This window comes from Canis lupus, chromosome 28 (assembly GCF_048164855.1).
Source record: "Canis lupus baileyi chromosome 28, mCanLup2.hap1, whole genome shotgun sequence".
Taxonomy (NCBI): domain Eukaryota; kingdom Metazoa; phylum Chordata; class Mammalia; order Carnivora; family Canidae; genus Canis; species Canis lupus.
The window spans coordinates 31131494-31158673 of NC_132865.1; the positions used below are offsets into that span (position 1 = coordinate 31131494).

The window sequence follows — 27180 nt, forward strand, 5'->3', positions numbered from 1 at the left end:
GATATGTAATCAGAATAAGTGACCCTGGCAGATCCATGATCTCTATAACCTGTTTGCTTACCTCTTGAATGGGAGAGTAAGTACTCCTTCCTCTCCAGATGTTTCTGCACAATTAATTGCATTGTAAATGGGAGATACCAGTTACATAATTCTGTTTATTGTGACTTTTAAAAAAGGGAAACACACACAAATACTCAAGATTTTTACAAATGGACAAATGAGATATATAAAGGTGAATTAATTTTCCTCTCGAGATTAGATAGCAAAAGAAAATTCCTAAGACCAACTCTGTGGTTTTTGTCACTTACTTATTTTACTTATTCGGATATGTCTTGTTTGGGTTTTGAATTTTTCTCTTTCACTGAGTTATTTCCTTTACAGAAATAGGAGTGACACATCAAAATAAAGTATAAAATACATAGTCTCTTCATGATTGACTTGAACATGGCAATGAAAGAAACTGAGAAGTGAATGTCAAAGAAGAGAAAACAGGGAGGAAATGAAGAGGAGCTGGGAACAATGCTGGTCTGGATTTCTTACAGTTTTTTTTTTTTTAAGATTTTATTTATTTATTCATGAGAGACACACAGAGAGAGACAGAGACATAGGCAAAGAGAGAAGCAGGCTCCCTGCAGGGAGCCCAATGCGGAACTCATTCCTGGAACCCCGGGATCACACCCTGAGCAGAAGGCAGACACTCAACCACTGAGCCACCCACCCAGTTTCCCCTCTTACAGTTCTTTCAACGAGCATTGTTTAACTATCAGTTTTTGAATGGAAAAAGTAGTTAGTAATAATCTTCCCAAGAAGCAATAGTTAGAAGAATGTGACATTCAATTTTCTTTAAGATATTGAGAGTACAGGGATCCCTGGGTGGCGCAGCGGTTTGGCGCCTGCCTTTGGCCCAGGGCGCGATCCTGGAGACCCGGGATCGAGTCCCACGTCGGGCTCCCGGTGCATGGAGCCTGCTTCTCCCTCTGCCTATGTCTCTGCCTCTCTCTCTCTCTCTCTCTGTGTGACTATCATAAAATAAAATAAAAAATTAAAAAAAAAAAGATATTGAGAGTACAAAAAGGCATATTCACACTCAAACTGAAAAGTCCCCAACACCCCAGTGTGACTTGGACAGTATCATGTCCTCGATTCCCTCCCCTCACCGTGATACCATATTAGTGATCAATGACATCTTTCATGTATTCCCCATCCATCCCCACATATCCTGAACACATTTTACTCTGAGATTCATCCCCACTTCAACTTTCCCTTACCTTTTCTTTTAATTTTTAAAAAATTTATTCATTTGAAACAGAGAGAGAAAATGAGCAAAGGAGAGAGGGAGAGGGAGAGGGAGAGGGAGAGAGAGAGAGAGAGAGAGAGAGAGAGAGAGAGAAACAGACCTCCCAATGTGGGGCTCGATCTCTGGACACCAAGATCATGACCTGAGCTGAAGGCAGACACTTAACCATCTGAGCCACCTGGGTGCCCCAATTCACCCTTTTTCTTTATTACCAAATATCATGGATAGTAGTCATTCTCAGCTTAGCATGGTTTACTTATTTACCTTTGTTACAAAACTCAGGTGTAAATTAAAAGAGTATCTCTTACATGGTTTTATGCTAGTCCAGCTCTCCTATATTAGTACTGAAAACCTATACATTCTCTTCTCCACTGGGGCTAATAGGAAGCATTCTGGTTATTGTATCTCATTGCTTATGTTAGTGAGGACATATTGATAATAAATATGAGGTCAATACCTGGTCTCAGAGACAAATAGAACCTAGTAGACTTAAGAGATACTTTATATAGGGCAGCCCAGGGGGGCTCAGCGGTTTAGTGCCGCCTTCAGCCCACGGCCTGATCCTGGAGACCCGGGATCGAGTCCCACGTCGGGCTCCCTGCATGGAGCCTGCTTCTCCCTCTGCCTGTGTCTCTGCCTCTCTCTCTCTCTCTCTGTCTCATGAAGAATAAATAAATAAAATCTTTAAAAAAAGAGATACTTTATATAGTGTCATTACAAATGCAAAATACATTGGACATGATGAAGCTATGGCTGGAGTTATAAATTGATTAATAAGATCATTAAAAGGAATCATGACGTATTTGCAAAAGTTCTTGACAAACAGAAGTGAAAATTCTGTTTAATCATTATCTAAGCTTGTGGGCTGAGAAGAAAAAGCTGTAGCAATTGTCAGACTGTGTATGAAGTTTTTCCAGCAGAGAATACTTTTATATTTTCTCTTCTAAAATGAAAAAAGAGAAGCATAGTGCTTATTAAGCAAGTGTGCTTTGGCTTAAAAGGGTACAATGGATTACAGATGATGCTGCACTGGCTAAAGAAATATTTTGATTTCCACTATTGCCAAATCTTTTCTTCCTAAGTATACAAGGAAGCTTTCCGCTTTAGGAAATAAAGACCAGTGGAAAGCTACTCTTGCCTTCATGGACTGTTGGGAGGATGCACTGTAGGAAATCTTACAAGGGTGGCCAGAAGGTGGGTTTCTTTCTTGCATGACTGACTTGCTCACATTCTGTTTGTGATCCAATTAGACACTAATATTCCCCACAAAGAATAAGCCAAGACTGAATATGTCTCCCTGGTCAGGTTCTAAGTCAAGAGGAAAGAATGAGCCACCATAACTTCCCATGGGTGTTCAGTTCTATCCATCCTGACGACTAAGTCTTAGGTCATGAAAACTCCTTCATTTGAGGACCAGTATTGGGAGATTAGGGAAGGAGCAATTTCTTTCCTGTCCCTTTGTCTAGACACTCAAATGGCTAGGTCCTTTCTCTCTTTTTTGTACTTAGTTTTGAAGTAAAGACACTGATTCAGCCTTGAGTTGGGGTAATGGAGAATTGATATAGACTGTAACAGTTTCAAGTTGGTCAAGTTAGCTACACTTTCATTTTCAGAGGATACATCATATCTTGCAGGTAATGGAGATCATGGTATTTCATTTCTACTTACCAAATGATTCAGTATTCTTACTGTCAGCTTTTCAAAGAGGATTTTGAATCAGGGGCAACTTTTGCTATTTTTCTACTTTTCCGTTTTAGAGAATTTCCAATATAGTGAAGTTGGATGGAATGCCTAAAAAAATTCAGAGCAGGAGGTTGAAAAGAAATATATATATAAAAATCACCAACTGAGCACAGAAAACAGACATCTATCTAAAGTCTTTGTTTTTATTATATACAATTAAGGTTTTCTTTTTTTTAAATTCTAAAATTAAAACAAAATTATTGCACCCAGAAGAGCAGCCAATTTAGTTTAGATGGAAATAGGAAGAACTGCCAAGTCTGAATTTTATTTTTTTCAGTGTCCTAAAGTCACAGAATTTCATCAATTCCTCATTTAACCCTGCCTCCAAAGGGAGATAAGCTCTTTGAGAAGCAGGTTTTTAGGGCTGCCCTCCATTATTACAGAACTATATTCTCTCAACACCATGAACTTTCTTTGAATCACATCCAAATTGGTCTCTGTCAGAATTCAGACATTCAGGGGTTGACAACAAAATCTGATTCCTCTGATACATGCTTCTCAGGTTGCATTCATATTATTCTTCACAGAACTGTACCAAAGCCTAATTTGGGATGGAAGCTAAATTTTCAAAATAGAAACTGATGAAGAATACAGTGCCCTGTATTTTGGCTCTAGTTAATCATTACTTTCTGCGTTGCATAGAGTTTTAAAAATAAGAATAACCACCAAATAAAAATAATGATATCAAATTACAACAACACCCCTTTAAGCCTCTCTGACTCCTCTTTGGATGCAGTGGAGATAGAGAGGCTGACTTATTTGAAGGCATGAAGCTTTTGCCTCTTTTTTTTTTTTTTTTTTTTTTATGAGTTCATTGGGTTAGACCCTGGGTATTAGTTTTAGGAAGTGAATAATGAAATCTATTGAGCAATGAGTTTCTTCTTCTCCATCTTCCCCATCTCATTTCATCTGATCTCAGGGATATCCTATAGGGCGGTTGCGGCTGGTGAACCTCAGATCATGATCCCGCCACATCTGCAGGGCTACTCCTATGACCAGGTATAGAGAAGAGAAATACCATTTCCCTAAATGTTTCATCTTTTCCATAAACAAGACCTTGATTTGGTAGTAACATGATCTTTCCCCTAATTCTAATACTTGCTCTGTCATTAACTTTTTGGGAGCCATTATAGAAGTTAATGACTCAAATATGAGAGTTCCACAGTTGTAGATTTGAATACAAACTCCCACAGTTAATAGCTCTGTGACTTTGGACAAGTTTATTCAACCTCTCCAGAGACTCTAAAATGGGGATATTAATATTTATCCCATAAGGTCACTGGGAAGATTAAAAGTTGCCTATTTCTAACATATGTAATTTTGTATGCAACATCATGGTAAGTTATTTTTTTTTCTCCTGAGTTCTCAATTTTCTTTCCAAAAACAAATGATTTTGCTACTATTCTATGAATTTTTGATTTATTGGGAAATCTTGGGTTACTTTCTAGTTTTTCTGTAGATTACGATTCCATTATGTTAGAGAAAATTGTATTATTAATGTAATCCAGAGACTTTGGCAATTAATAAGATCCATAGTTGTTTACTAGAGATACACAGATCGGGGTATGTCACTGAACTAACTTGGCTTTCATCTTCAAAATGGAGAAAATAGCATCTACTTCACAAAGCTCCTATAAGAGCAGATGAAATAGTATCTGAAAGTACTTTAGATAGCGCCGGAAGTATACAAATTTCTAATAAGTGGTAATATTATTTTAGTTATTCTTACTGAACATAAAAATATCTAAAGGATTTCTACAAATTATATGGAGGAAAATGGATCAACCTGAAGAATATAAATGGTAGAAAGAAGTCACGTAAGTGTCACATACACAGGTCAAACATACTCATTGGATATTTGGAATATAGGAAAATTCCCAAATTCAGGCTGATGGCTCACTTATTTTAAGCAATTTTTGGTGACTCAAAATTTGAGGCAAACAGAAACCTCACATAACCTTTTAGATTTTGGTAGAGTAGATTGGGCCCTTGGTATTGAAAGAGAACTAGGCAATTTTTGGCTTATTGTTTAAGTAACAGGCCCCACGTCCCATACAGTTACTTGTCAGCAAAGGGTCTGGAGTTTTCTTCTTTGTAATAATTATTCTAATGGAGGGTCCCCTCCCCCATATTTTAATATTCTCTTGATGAAAGCACAGTTTCCTACCTGTTTTATTCCATCCTTCACACTCATCGGCTCATTAGCATGAATTCTACCAATATCAGTGAAACTTCTTTTCATTCCCTCCATCATCTTCCTTCAGGTACTATCTCCATTAAATCTATCTAATAGAAAAACTGCCCAATGAAATGAATATAACACCATCAATAGTCAGGGGATGGCCGATTTCCCCTGGATTATTTGCTGGTAATTGAAATAAGCAGTACTAATCACTCCCCAAATGAGCAGCAATTTTCTTTTACCTTAAAATTATTTTTTTATTACATAAGCAAAACATATGTGTGAAAAGTCAAGGTTCCATTGGGTTGGTACTAGATGGTACAGGTCTCCCTTGCTATCTGTAAGTGAAGCTCCTATGAAACCTTTCATAAACCGAAACAACGTGAAGCAAAGAAGTAAATACTGCTTTGTAAAGGTGAAAATCCTCTTCAAATTTCCTTGGGTTAGTGAAAACAGGTGCCAGTGTAGGTCTTTCATAAAAGCAAAGTGGCATAAGGCAAACTTTTGGAGAACAGGAGACCTATATTCAATTAAGAAACACAATTTCTGAATTCTTGATCCAAGCTCTCTCATTTTCCCCTGAGAGTATCAAGAGAGACCTAACTCCCAGGAATAATAGATGCATCAGGTTGGAAAGAATTACATTCTCTTTCGTTGGGCTTTAGCTCCAAAGACCCATGCAGAAGAGCAGGAGCTGGTTCGAACCCCCTGGAGGGCAGGATTCCCCGAGGCTGCTTACTATGACCAGCCTGGGAACAAAGCATCCTGTTCGCAGTCTAACTTGCCCCACTGTACACATGGAAGTCTGGGAACTTGCATTTTAGTAGAACAAGAAGCCACTGCACCTGCCAGAGGAGAGTAGAGAGCAGATTTGTTCATTTAAACCCCCTTGTCTCCTTCTCTAAAATCTGAACGATCTTCCATATGATACAGTGAAGAGGTTGGATGGGAAGGAAAGGACTCTTGGAGAAGTGTCTTCAACCCATCTGCTCATTAGAGGCTATTTATTTATTTATTTGGTTTATTCATGAGAGATGCAGAGAGAGGCAGAGACATAGGCAGAGGGAGAAGCAGGCTCCCTGCAGGGACCCGACGCGGGACCCGATCCCAGGACTCTAGGATCATAACCTGGGCCAAAGGCAGATGCTCAAACACCCAGGCATCCCTCATTAGAGGACATTTAAAGGACACTGCCCCCTAGGTCCTACCGCGGAGAAACCAGAATCCCTGGGGGTGGGGCTTAAACATTTAAAGAAAAGCTTCTGAGGTGATTATGGGGTACAGCCAAAGTTGAGAACCAGGGTTCTAGAGGCTAACAGGAACTGTCCCGAAAGAGTGAAAAACAACAGTCAGGCCAAAACAGTGATTCCACTACCCCCAAAATAATGACCCCTGCTACTATGCTCTTTATTTCTAGATCTCTATCTGAGAGATACATTAAGACAATGTGAAGAATTAATTTCCGCAACCTAGTAATCAGTACATGTAAAAAGTTTCTCTTATATAACTTGTTCTATTTCCGAACGTGATTCCTTCCCAAGCTAAAAATGGAAAAACACCTCTGTCTTGATCTGTGGGCTGCTATAACAAAATAGCACAGACCGGGAAGCTTATCAACAACAAACAGCTATTTCTCACAGTTGTGGAGGCAGAAAGTCCTAGAGCGCCAGCAGGGTCGGGTGACAGCTCTCTTCTGGTCCACACCTGGCACCATGTGTCCTCACATGATGAGAAGGGCTACGAGGGCTCTCTGAAGCCTCCTTTATATGGCACTAATCCCATTCTGAGGTCTCTACCCGTCAAAAACCCTCTGAACCATTCCACCTACTACTACCATCACCTTTGGGGGTTAGGATTTTAACATACCAATTTAGTGGGACACAAACATTCCGACCCCAGAAACCTCTCAGACAGGTTGCTTTCTATTTTGATTCTTGCCCCATCTTGTCCTTTTCTGTAGAATGTTTGCCTGCCAGGCAGCAGCTAGAGTTTCAGTTCTAAGGTATGCACAGGGCTACCTTGCCCTGAGGCTTTTCAGGGCCTTGCTTTATACCAAGTCATTGGTTCCCTCTAGGGATGGAGATGTTCGGTTTACCACACCAAGTATCAAACCACCAACCCTTTCATCAGAAATCCTGTAGCTTTGTCACTGTTGTTTTCAGAGCCAAGGGAGTCTTCCGTTTTATCTAAAATATTAGATAAGGCTGGATCTCCCTCCTATGGATTAGAGAAATGCCTTTTAAAAGGGGCATTGTTCCTCTGTTCCCTTACAGAAAATGATTACTGGAAGGAAAAAAAAAAGGTTTTCTTTTGCTAGCTAAGACCTAATTAATGGGGAGTTACTCAGATCAGAGGGCTGAAAACTATCAGCGAAGGGGAGGAGGGGTAAGGGACAAAAGCAGGGAAAGAATGTGACCACAGAACAAACACATCCCCCCAAGGAGACATGGCAGGTGTTCCACGGAATGTCCCCTTGCATAAGCCAGTTTGAGCAGGACTGGGGCTGAGGACCTCAGCAGAAGCCCCTTGAGTCACCCTAAAGTTACCATTAGCTCCTGATAACACTAAGATCGCTTTCTCTGGGTGGAGTTCTCCATCATTCTTTTGAACATACAACCTATGCACTAGCCTGCTGAAATGCTAGGCACGTCCACTGGAACAGAAGTGTCTAAGTAACAAAATATGTAGAAGTTCCTTATTTGTCAAGCTCCCTGCCCCTGTCCCCGGGCACACTGAAAAAAATCATCCTGCACTCACCCCAAGGACATAGTACTTTGAGAACTATCTCTCTGTCTCCTTACATGCTGTGAGGACCACAAACTTTTTGCTCAACCGAGAGATGTGGGCTGGTCCATTGGCTGAGGGACCTCAAGCCGTGAATCCTTTTTGTTTAGGGATGGTTTGAAGGTGTTTACTCTAGAAAAAGCCCTGTTTTTCCTCTCCACAACACTCTTGGGATACATTTGGTATTTTTCCCACCTCAAATTTCATTCTTCTTGGATGTCTCCATTCCCATTACCCTCCCAAAATGTAGAGAAAAATCTCAGTTCACCCAATGAAGAACCTTGCCCTCAAATATCTGCATTACAGCAAAGCTAGGTTCTAGTGTGCTTCAAAGCCTGCACTGTGACCTCAGGAGGAAGGTGACTGTGGTGGCCTGATTAGGCAAGGTGGCAGGGAGGGGGTGGCATTTGAGGGGGACCTGAAGTAACTTTTAGCAGCAGAGTACCCAAGAGGGAGGGAAGGGAACTGGAAGCAGAAGGAATGTACCAGGAGAGGACCAAACACAGGATCTCTGGAGGGAAGGACCAACTGCTGCAAGAGGAGGTTTAGGCCTGGTCTGGGCTTCCTGAAAGGCAATCATGGGAGCAGAGGCTGCAAGGGAGGCTCATGGAGAGGTCCCTGAAGGTTGTCTCTGCCAAGCAAAGGAGAGTTAGCATTTTGTGGGTGCTGGGGAGTCACTAAAGAATTCTGTCCAGGTGTGGCAATAAAATGGTTATTTATTTATTTTTAATTTATTTATTCTTAAAATTTTTTTTAAGATTTTATTTATTTATTTATGAGAGAGAGAGAGAGAGAGAGAGAGAGAGAGAGAGAGAGAGGCAGAGGCTAGGCAGAGGGACCCCAGGGATCATGACCTGAGTTGAAGGCAGATGATCAACCACTGAGCCACCCAGGTGCCCCTAAAAGAAAAGGAATTTGGTAGCCATGGGTAGAATGGCCTGGAGTAAGAGATCACAGAAAGGTGGTTACAAACTGATTGCCTTGGCTCAGGCAATAAGACTGTGGGACTCAACTAGGAAAAAGGCCATGGGGATGGAGAGATGGGGGTGGATGTTACAAACACTGCAAACTGATCCCTTCAGGATGAAGTCACTGGATGGCCCTGGCATGTGGCAAGGAAGTGGAAGAAGAAAATGGTGAACCCAAGTCCAGGGAACTACAAGGACAGTGATCCCATAAACAGAGCCAGGAATGCAGGATGAGTGGGTCTGGAAGTTGAGACAACTGAGGCAGATATTACAGATATGATAGCTAGAACTCTACAAGGTAATGACAGCAGCAAGAAAAAGCTTGACAAAGTTTTGAGCTCCAAGCCGTAAAGAGAAGAAAGGTTCAGGTGCTGTAGAGTCATGAGGAATGAATTTGAAGAAAATGGCCACCTGGTCACATCCAGGAAGGTTAGATTCTAAATCTTCTCGATTCATTTGGCCGGACAGGTAAACTTCTTCCTAGAAGACCTCTAGAGAAATTGAGTTTACAGCTCCTTACATTATTATCAAATATTTGCTTTCTGGCAAGGAAATTCTATGCCAGATAGAGAGGATCCTTTGTGTTTATTATCACGACAAAGTAGAAATAAATCCCAAAGAAGGTGGTTCTTACAGTTAAAAAAAAATTACACTGAAGCATCTTTTACTGACTCCTATTAATGTTTTATTGAGGAAATAACATGATTTACTTCTGAATAAGGGTTAATTATCTGTGTCAGGGCAGGTTTTCTTGCAAAACAATTAATTTGTTCCCCTGTTTCCCCACTTCAGATCTCCCAGAGGTCTTAATTATATCTCAACCAACCTATTACAGAAAACATATAGATGGTATTATTTTAAGTGTTTTTTTTTTTTTTTAAGTGCATTCGAAAAAAGTCATGGCAAAAAACCGTACCAGTTTATTAGGTGATTTTTAACATTAACTTGTTTTGTAGTCCTCTTTCTAGAGTATTTTTTTACAGTATACGGGAATATGCATAGTTAGATACTTAATACTCTAACAGGAACTTCAAATATTTTACCAAAAAAAAGGTCATTTTTTTTTCCCAGCAGATATTTGGTATACATGTACCAAATGTTATGTGACATGAAATATTTCATTTACCTCTACAATAACTTGCTCAAGTAGGTGCAATTATTACCATCAGTCTTCAGTGTGTGGGGCTTATGTATTTGGAAATTCTTCTACTTGCTAAAATTTATTTGTAACCACAAGTCAATACTTGTGGCACTTTTGCAGTTACTACTAGTGGACATGCACACTTGCAGAGCAAACAAGAATTTGAGTTGCTTGATGCACGTGTTCCAGATGAGGTCAGACAAGGTGATGTTCTGCTTTCCTATTTCAGTTCTCACATGGTAACAAGCAACACTTGTAAACAAGTGTCCTTTTGTGGTTTATTTAGCACTCCTTTTTTGCATTTTTGTGTTTTATGTTGGACATTTTGTTGTTTAAAATGGCCTCTGTGAAAAGTCCTGACATGCTGTCCAGTGTTCCCAAGAACAAGAGGGCCATGATGTGCCTTGTAGAGGAAATGGATGTGCTAGATAAGCTTCGTTCAGGGGCATGGATTATATAGGCTGTTGACTGTGAATCTGAGGTTAATGAGTCAATATTTAGCAACGTGTCTTTAAAAAAACACATATAAAACAAGCCTTATGTATTGATAAGTTGACAAAAATATCACGACAAGAATTTCCCAGGAACCTAACCCTGTATTTCCCGTGGGGACAATGGCACAGTGATTCAGTGTTCACTGCATCTATAGCAACTTTATAGAGCATAACTCCTGAGAATATAAGAATCAGTTTGGTGTCTCTGTATCACAAACGAGGAGGCTGGGGCCTAGGGTCATATGCTGAAGGGTTTTCTGTAGGTTAGTGGTATAGATGGGATTCAACTTGTTGGAATTGATTGCTTGATTTTATTTGAGAGAGAGAGAGAGAGACAGAGAGAGAGAGAGAAAGGGAGAGAGGAAAAAATGGGTGGGGAGGAGGGGCAGAAGGAGAGAGAGAAGCAGGCTCCCCACTTCCCACTACAGGGCTCTATCCCAGGGCCCTGGGATCATGACCTGAGCTGAAAGCAGACGTTTAACCGACTGAGCCACCCAGGAGCTCCCCAACTTAGTGGGGTTGAATGACTTCAATGCTTTGCAGTCACCAAGACCTAGTTTAAAATTGTTCTTTTGCTCCTTCCCACAGTCTCCTGTTGTTTATATTATCTACTTCAGCCACTTGCATTCTGAAGAACATTTCTTCCACTCTGAGCTTAAATGGCTTCAACTCCTACCTGCGCGGGCCCATAGCCATGTGGGCTGGTGCTTCCTACCAGATTAGTGCTGGGTATTCTGAATTTCTCAGCCACCACATCACTCACTTTCCTGAGCCCAAGGGCAGAGGGCCTAGAGCACCTGAAAGTGTAGGCAACGGGGTGCTGGGGGCAGAGGAAAAACCAGTCCATGTATAGGGCCAGAGAAATTGTCAACCTCTGTTCTCATTCCCAGAAATTCTAAACACAGCACCTGCAGGAAGTTTAGTGTTATTCCCAACATTTTATTCCCTGGCCAACATTATATTCCTCAGCTTTTTTGTTTCGACCCACTAGTAACATTAGACACTCATCCAAAGTTTCCTACCAAAAAAAATTCCCTGAAGGGAATCAAGGCATTGTAATTTGTTAACATAAAAGTAGCAACAGCACACATCTCCACTTAACCCATTACAAAGTTGACACACACACATTTGCAACTTATGTGTGACACATACAGCTTGGCTCTCCCAAAGCTCTGAGCTTCCAATCACTGGCATCTACACTTTATTGTTTTGGAAATTTCTTTTTTGTGAATATAAAGCTAATATATATTGTTCTGTAGATTATTTGGGAAATACAGAAAAGCAAAGAGAAGACCCTAGAAGATATTGATTAGTTCATTATTCATGTATAATCCCACTCAGTGTTTGGGTGTGTGTCCTTCCAATTTCTTGTCCCATCTTACGTTTTATACAGTTCAAAATGCTGCATTCTAAGCTTTTTCATGTAATATTATACTAGAAATACTTTTCCATCTGGTTAGATATGATTCATGCTATTAAAAGTTAGCAAAATATTCCAGTGTATGGATCCACCACAGATTATTTAAAGATTTTACATAGCTGTTCATTCAGGTTTTTACCTTATTTTTATATTATAAAACAACTCTACAATAAGAACCCTTGTAGCTAAATAAACCCTTGCACAAATCTCTGTTTATTTTCTTTGGAAAAATTATTAGAAATGAAATTGGTACATCAACACTATGCACATTTTTGAGGCCTTTGAAAGACTCACACTCAGCAGCAGTGTAAATACTGGTTAGGATTCAAACATCCTTTGAATTTCCTCTATGCCAGCAAACATATTAGTGGTATGGGGGACAGGCAGGGTGAGGCTTAGAGAAATATACTTCAAGGACAGTGTTTTAGAAGAAAAATCACTACCTTTTAAGTTTTCCAAGTATTGATGGCAGAATGATAGGGGCACGCTAGAACCAGATTTAATGTGTATATGTGGGAACTCTGTTTGGTAGCTGTCATCAGGGGCCCATATTTTCCCACAGCAAGTTCTGGACCATTCTGACTCAGGGTGTATACTTGAACTTGGCCTGAAACTGCTGCTGAAATGGGATAGGGATTTTTGAATACTTCTTACTGATTTTCTACTCAGAACCGCCCTTTCTCCTTTAATTGGTGAAATTCCCCCAAAATACTCATCAAGAGCTTGGAACACCTTCTAGAAAAGTAACTAGTAGGTGTAGTTGCCTACAGGGCAAAACTCCATCGGGTAAGCTCTTTCTGGCGATGAGATAAAATCATTTAGTACGAAAGACTGCCTGCATCTGTTTTCATAGATAACTATTGTGTCATCAGTGTACAATATCACGGGTTAATTCATGACCATTGTGCGTCGAGAAAACCAAAATCATCATCGTCATCACTACATCATTCTTTCCACTTAGAGAGTAATTAATGATCAATTCCTGGGACAGGATATGTATTGTTCACATCCAGCAATAAAGAAACAGTTGGGCCCACTCAACTCCCCCTTCCATGATGTGCATGTGAAGTGAATGAAATGCCATTAAATGGTACACACAGTCTATACGTCAGACCAAAAAGTTCCTTTTGGGATTTGAAAAAACCAGGTGTCAGAGAGCAATAGCATTCTTCTGTTTCACCAAGAAAATTTTTACTGTGCACAGCATTAGTTTATGCATGCCCAAATTTGTCACAAAGACAAGAATTTGGTCCTTCCTTTGTCTTCTGAGTAGCTGATGGTGGCAATGAATGGTATTTACTCTGGAACTATGCTTGCAACTAAAACTCATTGAAGCAATGGCAAGCACCCCGAATGATGGTTGTCAGAGCTGGCAACATTATGCCATAGGGCTGTTTGTCTTCGAGGTTACTGCTTCCCCTTCTTGCACACTTACTTCATTTCTCTCCTTCCCACTTCCTCTCTTGCAACCTGGGTCACAGAGAAGAAGGATGTGATAAGTAATTTTTCAGTAAGATGATAATAACATATGTTACTCCTCCTAGGAATATTTTATTTTTTATTTTTTATTTTTTTCCTAGGAATATTTTAATTTTAATGTGGGTCCACAAGGATGATGCTCTTAACAAAAAAATAATTAATTTACAATGTGTGCTTCATTGCCATTGCTATGTATAAGTTTATAAAGAGATATAATCATTTTGGTGGCAAGAAGGTGAAAAATGTCAGAATCATGAAGAGAATATATCTCTAGAATGAAATTATTTTTATTCAGCCCAAGAGATTGTTGATTACTTTGAAAAACTGTCAGTGTAAATGGCCATGTGGTTAGTGGAAGATTCATTCTCTTTAAGTTTATAGTTCTATATATTCCATCCATTCACCTACTATTACAGGAGCAGAATTTAGAAGCTGTAAAGATTTGATAAATATTAAAATATTGACTATTTTCTTGTATTGTTAAAAAAAATTCTTCACATTTCCTTTCAGCAAATTTCTGCTTGATTATCCTGGAAATGTTTCTATAGCTCATTGTTTTCTTTCTGAACTAGGAAAAGTTTGCTACAATTCCTACTCACTGTTTGGAACATATTGAAGTTTATCAGTGATAAACAAGATAAATATATCTGATCCTCTATTCATACTGCAACATTTCCTGTTCTTTTGGAATTCAAATTTCTTTTCAGTTACAAGTATCCACTCATAAAAAACAAGGAAAGATTGAAGAGACTATGCAAATAAAGAGGAGCTTTTCTAGTGTGATTTTACATTATATATCTTTTAAATTATTTTGAATGTGTTTATTAAGAGGAAAATTTTACTTTATCCTTTTGGTAATAGGCAGTATACATTCAAACGTACAGGAAGCATTTCATGTGTTTATGTCTTTAATTCTGTTTAGAGGAGTAAACTCAGAAAATAATTTAAAATAATTATTATTTCTTTGTTCTTTTAGGACAGTTGTTAGTATATATTGTACAGTAAAAGCTTAATATATATTTTTATTTTATTTGTTACCCAATTTTAATGACTTTATTTTACTTCAATGCACTAGAAGCTTCTCATAGGGGGAATTAAACTATCAGGGTTCTTCTTCAATATGAGAAAATAGTTTAGTGACATTAAAGAGAATGTGCCTTACAGCTTTTGTTTATGTACCTGGCACAATTCAGGAGAGTAGTAAATATCACACAAGACCAAGGATCTGGTCAGGGGTTCTCAGTTTCTTTGATTGTTCCCGAAGAATTCATTTAATTTCTCAAGTTGCATCCAATGTTGCTCTGATGTTTCATTTGATTCATTCTTTCCTAATACCAATAGCATTCACCATATGGACTTCCATTAACATGTCGGCATTATGCTGTTTTCTAAAATGGATCATAGCAGGGCACCTGGATGGCTCAGTCAGTTAAGTATCTGCCTTAGGCTCAGGTCATGATTCCAGAATCCTGGCCTTGAGCCCTGTGTTGGGCTCTCCACTCAGTGGGGAGTCTGCTTCTCCCTCTGACCCTCTCTTGTCTCATGCTCTCTCTCAAATAAATGGATAAAATCCTTTTTAAAAAATAAAATAAAAAATAAAATAAAATAATAAAATAAAATAAAATAAAATAAAATAAAATGGATCATAGTGTTCAGGAAGGGCATTAACACAACCAACACCATCAACAATTTGATATGGCTCGGGCTGAAAGAAATTCATTTTTGCGTGATTTCAGAGGGCAAAGGTGGAGCAAAGATGGAACTCCTAGTCATGCTGTGCTTTATTAAAAACATGGATCCTCAGAGGACTGAACTTGCAGCACTTTAGAAATGGGTCAGGTCAAGCAAATTAATAATTAATTAGCAAAACAATTCACCATGAAATGGAGGGGAAACTCATAGAAAACTTTTCCTAGAACTGTCCAGGAAAAAGCTATGCTTTGGTTAGAGCTGTTTGGTGCTCATCAAATGTCAGTCCTTAAGGGATTAGGGCATTGTCTTATAGCTCCATAAAGGGATTAAAGAAAGTATATGATGAGATTTCTGGAGAAAGCATATATTAGTCATTTGGTGAGAAAATTAAAGGGGTGAATGTCGGCATGCAAACTTTTTATAATGTGGAACCAAATCAATTCACAGTTACAATTTTCTTGCTTACATCCTCAGGATACACACACTCTTCAATCTAAGAAATATGCGGTGAGTGCCTACCATGTGCCTGTCATCAGGATAACTGTTGAATTTAAAAGATGCATGAAAATCTCTGTGCTGAAGATGTTTACAGCCTTGTGGGAACATAAGACTTCACATAAATAACTACGGAAATTAAAAGAGGTATTGCTATGGTATCTTGATGGACTAACTTTAGCCTGGGGAGAGTTAGGAAAATCTTCACAAAAGAGATGACATTTGTTAGAGCTGAGTCTTGAAGAGTGAGTGGGAGTTGGCCAGGGGCAGAAAGAAGGAGAGCATCCCAGGCAGAGTGAACAGCACGTTCAAAGGCATAAAGCAGAGCTTTCCAAAGTCTATCAGAAGCACCAGGGGATGGGGGCGGTGCTTTCTCAAAATGCAGATTCCAGTGCTCATGCAGATGTATTTGGAATTAGAAACTCATGGGCAGGGCTTAAGAATTTTAGCAAGCATGCAATTGTATTCTTGTGCACTCTATAGTTGAAAACCATTGGTATGGAGAAAAGACAAGGGTTTCTGGATATTCCCTGAATAAAGCCAGTCCCACAATGGAATATAGAGATTTTTGCAAGCACATCCAGGAATGCAGTTGACTGAGCAGTTGCCATATTTGTAGGATTTTTAGGATCTGGTGGTTAGGGATGTGCTAGGACATCTTCTCCAGAGGACTACCTCTTGCTCTTTCTACCACAAAAAAGGCATCACAATACCCACAGGGCTTCTTTGGGCTCCAGAGCAGCATATTCCACACCTGGGAATATTGCTCCAGCTCTAATACTGAGTGGATCAAAAGGCTACCTGCCAGCTGTGAATATGACCAGAAGAGGAAAGGTCTCTGCAGCAGGTGTTGGAGGTATCAGTGGTGGTAAAAGATGGCTATGTGAAATTTGTGGTGAGCCCTAGTGGGAGAATTGAAAAGGAGTTCCCCAGAGTTCTGGAGTAATGCCATTTCATCAGCAGCATGGAATTATACGCTTTTTGAAGAAACATTTCCTGGTATGTTGGTGGGCTCTGGTAGAGACAGAATGACTGACCAAGTAACACCACGTGATCATTGAACTGAATCTGTCCATCATGGGCAGACTTTGGAAATCATAAGGTCAGACTGACCCAGCAACAGTCCACTGTATCGGGTGGTGAACTGGCTGCATCCAGGATTGAGCACGAACAACACGAGCGGGCATAAGCAAATGGTGTGAGCAGTTGTCCAGGTCTCAATGCATCTACAAGTGTTGTTCAGTGCTCCCTCTGCTAGTCTTATGGCTCTATAGAGGATCCTATAGATGGGAGAAAAGACCCAAGCTTGCTTTACAGAGGGGGAGCTTGATATATGGGTGCAAACTGTAAATGGATGACAGCCATGCTGCAGGTTCCCGCAGAGGGGGCCTTGATAGAGTAGGGGGAGAGAAGAGTCTCCCAATGGGCAATGTAGTTAGTAACCTACTTTATAAAGCCAGTGAAGTGGCCCATGGCTAGGAAATAATGAGAACTCTGGGACATCATAAAGGGCTTGGTTGGCTGGTCAGAGGTGTGGGAGTAAAGAATGGAAGATTATATAGATGCATGTGGATGGAAATAGGGAGTGGGCCTGAATGTGAAGACCTTTGTATCATATGTTAATACCCATGAAGAGGATCCATAGAAAAAGCACAAAACAACTGAGCAGACAGAATGATCCAGCAAGTCTATATCAGCCAACCTCTATTATTAATCACCTTGGCGCGGACATGGTGAACCCATGAATGCAGTCACCATGGTGACTATGCATGGGCCAGATAGCACAGATTCCTATTTACAAGACCCATGGAACCACTGCCACCATAGAATGTGCCAACTTTTGGCTTCAGAGAACACCATGACCTTCCATCTTCTCTGGAACCCTGCCTTGATGCACTTCCAGTTACTGGCTTCAGTCTATATCAAAGAGGTCTCAGATTCATTCTTAGAATAGCCTCTTGAAAGATCTAAGAGCTTGTTCACTTTGGAAATATTACAATAACACTTAGAATTCTTAAAACTTCTCACTTGTTGAGCTGCTAAACTGGACAAATCCAGTTTTAGTCCTAGTAGAAATATGATTGGACTTATAATTCTTTTGGTTATCTTTAGACAGTTTAGAGGTTGGCTGAAGTTAATATACTTATAGACGAGATCAGTTTTACTAACACTAAAACAGCATTATAGAAATCTATTAGAAAAAGTAGAGGGATGGGCAGCCCCGGTGGCACAGCGGTTTAGCGCCGCCTGCAGCCCAGGGTGTGTGATCCTGGAGACCTGGGATTGAGTCCCACATCGGGCTCCCTGCATGGAGCTTGCTTCTCCCTCTGCCTGTGTCTCTGCCTCTCTCTCTCTCTCTGAATGAATAAATAAATAAGTCTTTAAAAAAAAAAGAAAGAAAAGGTAGAGGGCTCATGCAAAGTGCTATGAAGGAGAAGGTGATTTTCTTTAAAACCCACTACTTCCATTTTTGTGAGGGTGTGTGTATTTGTGTGTATGTGTGTGTGTGTGTGTGTGAGAGAGAGAGAGAGAGAGAGAGAGAGAACTCAAGAACAGGTGAGCTGGGGTCAGGGGCAGAGGGAGAGGGTGAGAAAGAATCTCAAGCAGGCTTTGTATTCAGTAAGAAGCCAGACTCTGGGCTCTATCTCATGACTCTGAGATCATGATCTGAGCTGAAATCAAGAGTTGGAAACTTCTAACCAATTGAGCCACCCAGGTGTCCCTGAATTCCCTCATCTATTAAATCAAATTTAACTCAATTATTGTTAGGAAAACTCAAATGCATCATTATTACCTTTAATCAATTTACAGTATCTCATAATAATGGGTTAAAATCTTACAGGATGTACTTTAAAAGCCTAATATGTCTGAGAGGAAAACAACAAAGTGATCTTTGACAGAAACCATTGGTCATATATAAGACCAATTCTATAGCTGGGAAAACATAAGGTCATGTATTTGTAACATCCATAATTTGTCAAGATGGTGAGTATTTAAAAGTCTAGCTTTTGGGGATCCCTGGGTGGCTCAGCAGTTTAGCGCCTGCCTTTGGCCCAGGGCGCGATCCTGGAGTGCCGGGATCGAGTCCTATGTCAGGCTCCCTGCATGGAGCCTGCTTCTCCCTCTGCCTGTGTCTCTACCTCTCTCTCTCTCTATGTCTATCATGAATAAATACATAAAATCTTAAAAAAAATAAAAGTCTAGCTTTTGAGAAATCTATTCTTGACAGCAGAGTAATTTCAACTGAGGAAAGTAATCCTTGAACCAGTTATGGAATTTTCTACGGTTTCAACATCCAGATAAAGCCTGCTTATTTGGGATAAACTTGCTATGAGGCTTCCAGATTTGTAAAACTTTGCCTGACCTTGTGGATCATTTTCATAAGTTCCACAGCCAGAAAAGTCTCTACATGATTGCTTTAGAGAGATAGCATTTTATGTTGACCTCTTGGCATATGGTGTAGCTACAACACAGGACAGAGGCTTCTTCTCTTTTCTCTGCTAGAAAATGATCGTCTTGTAATATTGGGAGCCAATGGCAGAAGAGATGCCTACATCCTCTTACCTCAGGCAACCAGAGGAGAAACAATTGAACTCTCTGAATGCCTAATAAATAATCCAATGGCAAAAAGAACATGAAAGAGAATGGGAATCGCTTCAGGCATTTTCCAAATACTAATTGTGCCTTTGGGAGACCTCTGATTTTAGAGATTTCAGGAGCAAAATAATCGATTTTTCTCATACTGAATTAATGGTTTAAAATTGAGATTAGTCATATTAGGGACTTATATCTTCACTTAAGGGAAAACTTAGCTTTGCATTTCCCAGGGTTCTGATACCTCTGTGAAATCCTGTACACCTGGCTTGCCAGTTCTGCTTCTCAGCATGCTCTCAGCTCTCTATCTTTGCTACCTGCTGTGCCCTAAATTCTCTCTGTGTCTTAATGCTTCCAAGTCTTGGCTCTGTCGGAGATCCTTCCCTGTCATCCCTGATTCAAATATCAGTTCCGCTAAGATCACTCCTACATGCAAAACCTAATAAGTACATGTGTATATACTTCTCCACATCACAAGCTGAGGTAGGGACTGCCTCCCCCGACTCTCCCCCTCTCCTCCCCTTCCCTGCTATGCACACAGCTTCTGTGGAGGCCTGTGCTTCTCAGAGGATGACACTCAACACAGATACCTGCCACTGAAGGCATAATTGTCCACCTACCCCCACCCTCACCCTCTAACAGCCCTCAGCTAGACCATAAACTCTAGAAGGGGTGGTCCTTCTGGAAGCATCTTGAAAGCCACTGTATCCAGCGTCCACATCATTGGAAGAGCACCTGACCCAGAGAAGGCATTCAACATGTATTTGTCATTGTATTAGCCTTCTGCAAATTCTTGCATGGTGGATTTAAATTGATACAATTTTTCTCCATTTGGGTCAAACTGTATTTATTAATAAACCTTTCCAATCTGTCAAGTGCTTTTGGAAATGAAATACTACTATTGTTGTCTAAGCCTAGCTCTGTTCCTCTAAAGCATAGTTCAGGCACTGTTATTCATGACTTAAATGCTTTGGAAGATTACCAGACTTTATGTAGTCGAGATTGAACTTTGTAGGTACTTGGCCTCTCTGAAATCAGCAAAAGCCACAACGTACGATTGAAAAGAAGGTGCAAATGAACACAGGGTATGTTTCCAATGCCATAGCTTTTCCTTTAACAAGGGGATCACTAGAAAGCAACCTGTAATCCAACGTATGCCCCTATAACTTCTCAACATGTAGAAATAAGAAATTGTGGCAAACTGACAACTAGCATATATGACGTTAAATAAGTTAAGAATGTGTAAAATTTATACCTGTGGTTTTCTGGTTTTGCAATCTCTAATAAAACTGCCAGTATTTGGTATAAGAGCTGGCAACATGTTTTATTTAGTCCAAACACTGCTGCATAAACCAAATGGCTGTTCTGCAGAGGGATGGGGAACTCCAGAATTCTTCAGCTGAACTGCCCAAGTGTGGGGGGTTCCATCTTCTCGGCCACAGGGAAGCCCTATTTGACTCAAGTTTGGAAACTATTTACATAAAATAACACTAAATCTGTTAGAACTCTTCGGATGCACAAAACCAAGATTAAACAACATAAATGACACAGTCTGGAGTAAAGGCTGTTATTCTTCTTTGAAACAGGCCTTTTCAGGCAAATAAAATAGGTGATTTTTTACACACATCCCTAAGTTAAAATTGGGTTCACTTCAATTTAAGGTTGCTGTTTGTTCCTAACATATGTTCACTATTCTCCCAGCTGCATAATATCTTTGGAACGTTCTCCCGAACAAAAGGCTCAGACTCCTTCACTCCAGTGAAAAGATCCAAACCCAGATTGGAGATTTTCCCATGCCCAGGCACTTATTTTGAACTTTGGAGACAGAGGCCCACAGGCTTCCCCTTTCCATTTCTTTCTTAATCATTTCTTACATTTTCAAGGATGAGAATAATGAGGTTGAAATGCAGTGAGAGCTCGCTGTGCGAAATTATTTTGTTTTACTTATTTACTTGGCATTAGGGCCTGTTGGTGGAAGGAAAGTCATTCTATCTCTGAGAACGACAAAACCCAGAGTGTTACACTTGCTTTCTTCTCTCCTAAATGACCTACCAGGATCATCCTCTCTGGGCCTGCACAGGCTTTTCTACCGTCCCTCTTACTTAGGATGAGGCCGTTTTGTGTAAACCTTTTACATTTCAACTCTGAAGCCACTATAACTCTTTTGACTCTGGTCTTTAAATAATTTTGTGTGTATTCAAAGTGCTCAACCATATCACAACCTGGGAAATGTCTTCCTTTTCACAGTTCTAGAATGGCAGTTAAGTGTGTGGACTCAGGAGTCAGATGACATAGATTCAAAGCCCAATTCCACTATATGGAGGCTGTGTGACCTAAGTCAAGTCCGTTAACCTATCTGAGCTTCCTTTTCAGCATCTCTAAGATGGAGCTAGTAATCAAACCTCTCTCTCAGGGCCGTAACGAGGATAAATGAGAGAATGTTTGCAAATGGCTTCGCAAAGTATCTGCAGACATTTCGTGCTCTGCAAATGTAAGCTGTTGTTTATATGTGGGTTACCATTACTGTGCAGTCTTCTAAGTTGTAAGATTCTGCTGGGAATATCATCCTGTTCAGCTCTTCATTATAATCATAACTGGGTCACCCTAAGTTATCTCTGCCAGAGAGGTGCTTCGGGCCTCACCTTACAAAGCACTGATATTAATTCATTTCTTTTTAATTTATCAAGGGACTTCCACTAGCTACTAATTTAGCAGAGCCCAGAGTCTCTCTGTATGTCCTTGAGCTGAGATGCAGGAAACCAAGTATGTAGGGAAAAAAAATACTAATTGCTTAGCCTTCCAGCTGTTCATTTTCTTGTTTTTCAAAATGGCAAGCAAGAGACAGGAAAAAGGTTGTCCTAAATTGGAACTTGATTTAATGTGTTCTGGACACAAAACTTTCACTTCTTCAGCCCCCTTCAGGCCCCAAATACATGAAATACAACCTATAATGTACTTAGAAAATGGTGAGTAAGCCTAGAGGTCAGAGGCAGTCCGGCACGAGGACTACTTGATCTTGCTCAACAGCTGCTCTTGCAGGCTGGCTTTGCCCATCACCTTGGTTCTGGGGCGGCAGGAACAGGCCTTTATGAAGCAGGGAAAGAAAAAGCCTCTCCTGATTCCTCTCTCCGCCCCCTAACGTCTGACTTCAGGGAGACTGAAGTGGCTGAAGCTGAGGACACAGGTCCCTTGGAGTCCACGCAGAAGGCACAATTGTGGTAGCCCCCGTGGGCAGGGGTAGCAAGCCCTGTCAGCGCTCAGTGGACAGGATACAGCCCCATACCGCTGCAGGGGCCAAGTCCTGTTTGCTGAGAGGGGAAGAACAGCTACTTCTGTTATATTTAGAGGAAGAATGGTTGCTCTGCCTTGTTTTTCCATTTCAACTTTTATTATAATTAAGAATCCTCAGGTATAAAAATCTATAGGATCTTTTCTTTTGTAAAAGATTTTATTTATTTATTCATGAGAAACACAGAGAGAGGGGTAGAGACACAGGCAGAAGGAGAAGCAGGTTCCCTGAAGGGAGCCTGATGTGGGACTCGATCCCAGGACCACGGGATCATGACCTGAGCCAAAGGCAGACGTTCAACCCCTGAGCCACCCAGGTGCCCCCAAATCTATAGAATCTTAAAGGATGTTTATTACAGAAGATAATCCAAGGAAAAATTCCCTTTTTTCCCACTCTCTACCTATATACAGAAAAAAAAAATGACATACAATGAATTTAGGATGAAACAGGAATTTTGATAGTTGAAATTATAATTCTTATATGAAATAGTTGTTTTACTTTGGTCCCTTAATATTTCTGGATGTCATTTTCCTTAGATAGAAAATGAGGGGCTTGGAATGGATGAGCTGTAAAGCCCCTGTCAGATTTTAAAACTTTATGGTTCTGCTGGAGGCTCAATTTATAAAGAAATATATTGTCCCCCTACCCCTACCAGTCAGTTCCAGATAATGTGCTATTTTTCACAAACACTGCTGATAGAGCATCTATTTTCAGTTTCCAATGCAATGGAGAACAATGTGACCCATTTAAAAGCTAGCTTATGAGAGAATATTATCCACCAGTTATCAATCCTTCTATTTAATTTTCTTGATAAGGACCATATGATAGAAATATTTCCTTGCTGCAAAACTAATAGCAGCCTAGACTATAGTTGATAATAGTGTACATGCACTCTGTAATAGCTCTGAAAAATGATTTCATATTTGTTGCCAATTCAATTTGGATGAGTTGAGAAAAAGGAAAAAAAAAACCCCACTTTTGTGCTCATTTGTCCTTAACAACTGAACAGTTAAAAAGACATATGGCTTCTTCAGATCATTAGAAACTGTAATTGTTAATTTCAATTTGGATTGCTCTTGAGTTTATGATCCAGAAATGATTGCTATTAAGAGCATATGAAATTTCTTTTTTAGTCTTAAGAAAATATTCTTCTGTTCATATATGTGCTTTCTTAGAATGAGCTTAAGGATGGTTACTAAGAAATATGGGAGAGTAACAAAACATGTGAAATAGTATTATTTGAATGAATAATTCAGTTGATGGATGTAGTTTCCTACATTTTATCTATCTAAAAACAATCTGGCTAATGTCTATCCATGGGTGATGGTTAAAAGAACTAGAAAAAAAATTGTTTCCATAAAGAGGGGACAGACTTGGCCGTAATGGATAATAAGTGATGTCAATGGCTCCTCATTTTCATCTTCAATTTTAGTAACGAAGTTCCTATTCCAGGTCAGGAGCAAACACCAGAGTATGTATTTTTAATGATGTATTAACTTTTAAGTGCATAATTTAAAAAATACCATAAAAAGATGGTACAATGGGATGCCTGAGTGGCTCAGTGGCTGAATGTCTGCCTTTGGCTCAGGGCATGATCCCAGGGTTGAGGACTGAGTCAGTCCCACATTGGGCTCCCTGTGAAAAGCCTGCTTCTCTCTCTGCCTCTGTCTCTCTCTCTGTGTCTCTCATGAATGAATAAATAAAATCTTAAAAAAAGGATGGTACAATAGCTAACGGATATTCTGTACAAGGAGATGCTTATGAAATGCTTTATAAAAACAAAAATCAGGGTGCCTGGGTGTCACAGTTGGTGAAGCACCTGACTCTTGGTTTCTGCTCAGGTTGTGATCTCAGGGTCCTGGGATCAAGTCCCATATTGGGGTCTACACTCAGCAGAGAGTAGAGTGTAGACCTTCTTCCTCTGCCTCTCTCTCACACACACACACACACACACACACACACACACACACACTGTTTCTCTCTCCTTCTCTAAAATAAAAATGCAAAATATTAAAAAAAAAACCAACAAAAATCAACCCAGCAGTACTGACAGTAGGACTCTTAATCTTTTCTGATATCTGATACTCTGACCAGGAACACTCCATACACACACAGTCCTATGTACACAGACACACATACACAGTCTCACATGCACACACTACACACATGCTTGCATATAGATAATGCACACAAATATGCACACACACCATACATGTAGATGCACCCCTTCCACACATGTACACACACCATAGGCAGACACACACACACACTCCCTGAATTATTGGCCATGGGAAGGAGGACACATACTGAAGTGGCAAAAGTGTCAGGTAAACGTGACAGTGACAGGACTGAGTGGTGCCTGGAACTCAAGTCATGGCAGGGAGCGCTGAGTGGGCTGCTGTCTCATTGTCCAAAGGAGCTGGAGAAAAAAGATTTCCATGAGGGCTGAGAGCAACAGACCAGGGGAGCATATTAGCAGTGCTGCTCATGGATGATGCTTCTGCCCCCAGCTCACTTTTATTTTAATTTTTTATTTAAAGATTTTGTTTATTTATTCACTAGAGGCAGAGACATAGGCAGAGGGAGAAGCAGGCTCCCTGCGGGGAGCCCAATGCAGGAATAGATCCCCAGACCTGGGATCATGACCTGAGCCAAAGGCAGATGCTCAACCACTGAGCCACCCAGGCATCCCCCCAGATCACTTTTAAAATCAGTGGTATGGAGAAAGCCAGTGAAGAGGGAATGAAGGAAGAAAAGGATGGTAGGGGGAGCAGAAGAGGGAGAGACATCCCTTAAATCACTGCCTTGGCTTTAGAGGAGGTGACTCTGCATTCCGGTCAGATGGTTGTCCCCGTATAATTAGAAACAGTATCCCTTCCTCTCAAAACGTTCCAGTATGGATGATAAATTACTACCCTACATACGTGCATGCCTCAAATACTGGCAGCACAACTAATGATAGGTCACCAGCCCTGGGACTCTAAAGGGTCAAGTGGTGCAGTAGGGTAGGAAAATTGTTGAGGATTTGTGGATAACTCAGACAAGAAATAAGAAAATGCCACTGCATTTTTCTTATATGTTGTATAATTTTTGAAAAGATTTATCTATTTATTTATTCAAGAAAGACACACAGTGAGAGGCAGAAACATAGGCAGAGGAGCCTCCCTGTGGGGAGGAGCCTAATTAGGACTCGATCCCAGGACCCTGGGATCACAACCCGAGCCAAAGGTAGACGCTCAACTACTGAGCCACCCAGGTGCCCCTATATTTGTATGATTTGATAGACTTCTTGGAGCTTAGGGAGGCAGAGAAGTGTGTTTGTATTATAAATCATGGTCTTAGGCTTAGATAAGAGATTTTCCTCATCACATCCGTCAGGTTCATTGTCCTTCTTTGGTCTTGAAGGCAGCCCCTGTGGTATTCATGGCCTCCTGTTAATCCCTCCCTGAGTGCAGGCTGGATTTTTTTACTCCTTTCTAGCAAACAGAATGGGGCTGAGGTGATGGCATGCTTCTTTCAAGATTAGGTTATGAAAAGACTCTGGATTCATCTTGGTGCTCTCTCCCTCTCTCTCTCTCTCTCTCTCTCTCTCAGGGGAACTGCCTGCCATGTTGGAAGCTCTCTGTGGAGAGGTCCATGTGGGGAAGGACCTGATGTCTCCACTCAACAGTTGGCAAGGACTGAGGCTGCCAACCACCCTGGGAGGGAGGCCGGAAGTGGATCTGGGCCCAGTAGAGCCACGAGATGACCACAGCCCCAATCCACACCCAGACTATAGCCTTGCGAGAACCAGAGGTGCCATCCAGGCTGTGCCCAGATCCCCAACCCATGGAAGCCATAAGGTGGTAAATTTTCTGACCCCCTGGATTTTAGAGTAACCTGTGAATCAGCAATAGATAATTAAGACAAGCACCTTTTTTGTTCCCCTGCAGAGTTCGTGGATTGGCTTCCCCACCTCCCACTGACCAAACCTGAGTAAAGCAAAAACTCCACAACTGGCTGTCATGAAACAACAGTCACCAGATGCCTACCGTTTAGTGGGAGGGCAGGAATGCAAACAGGTTTTGAGGGAAATGGCAACAGTGAAAGGATTTATATGCAGGGGAGGCTTCATCCAGGTGAACCTCCCCCAGGGCAGCCCTTGCCTTATTCTCTATCTAAGCTCTCCAACCCATACAGCCTCTATTGTGTGTATGAAGGCTGCATCTGGACTCAATGCACTCACTTCCACTTCTACAGAGCGGCATCCCAGCAACGGGACAACTCACCTGCTTTTTTCCTTGGGAGACTCTAGCCTTTCTAGTTCCCTTCATTGGGGGCAGAGGCCAAGGCTCAGCCTGTGGTGCTCTTGCCCTTACTGTGTTTGAAAAGCAATGATTCCATTTCCTGCAACTTTGTAGTAAAATGTTTTGGCTGTGTTGCACATTTTACTTCATTGGTTTTAAAGCATGCTTTACCTATAAATGGGGCCACTATTTATTTTTTTGGTAAAGACTCTTCTCTGTTCACTCTTGAGAGATAACAAAACCTGCTGGTTCAGAGGTTGGCTCTGGATCTCAGCTTCCTGGCTTTAGGTTCTGGGTCTCACATTTACCAGCTGCG

The 27180-nt window shown here is 40.7% G+C and overlaps 2 long non-coding RNA genes across 3 annotated transcripts in view; one reads left to right on the forward strand and one right to left on the reverse strand.

Moving 5' to 3' along the window:
* Positions 1–2965: 2965 nt before the first annotated feature.
* LOC140620370 (uncharacterized) overlaps positions 2966–27180 on the reverse strand; it is a 48311-nt gene continuing 24096 nt past the window's right edge. Inside the window, exon 3 of one of the 2 annotated variants that reach the window (XR_012020170.1) lies at positions 2966–3088. This is a non-coding gene — a long non-coding RNA (uncharacterized lncRNA). Of the gene's footprint in view, positions 3089–12334; positions 13500–27180 lie in introns of those variants that run through there. The other variant, XR_012020168.1, reaches the window with a different exon arrangement.
* LOC140620003 (uncharacterized) lies at positions 15679–26942 on the forward strand. The gene is made up of 3 exons (XR_012019759.1): positions 15679–15842; positions 26173–26420; positions 26511–26942. It is a non-coding gene; the product is annotated as an uncharacterized lncRNA (long non-coding RNA).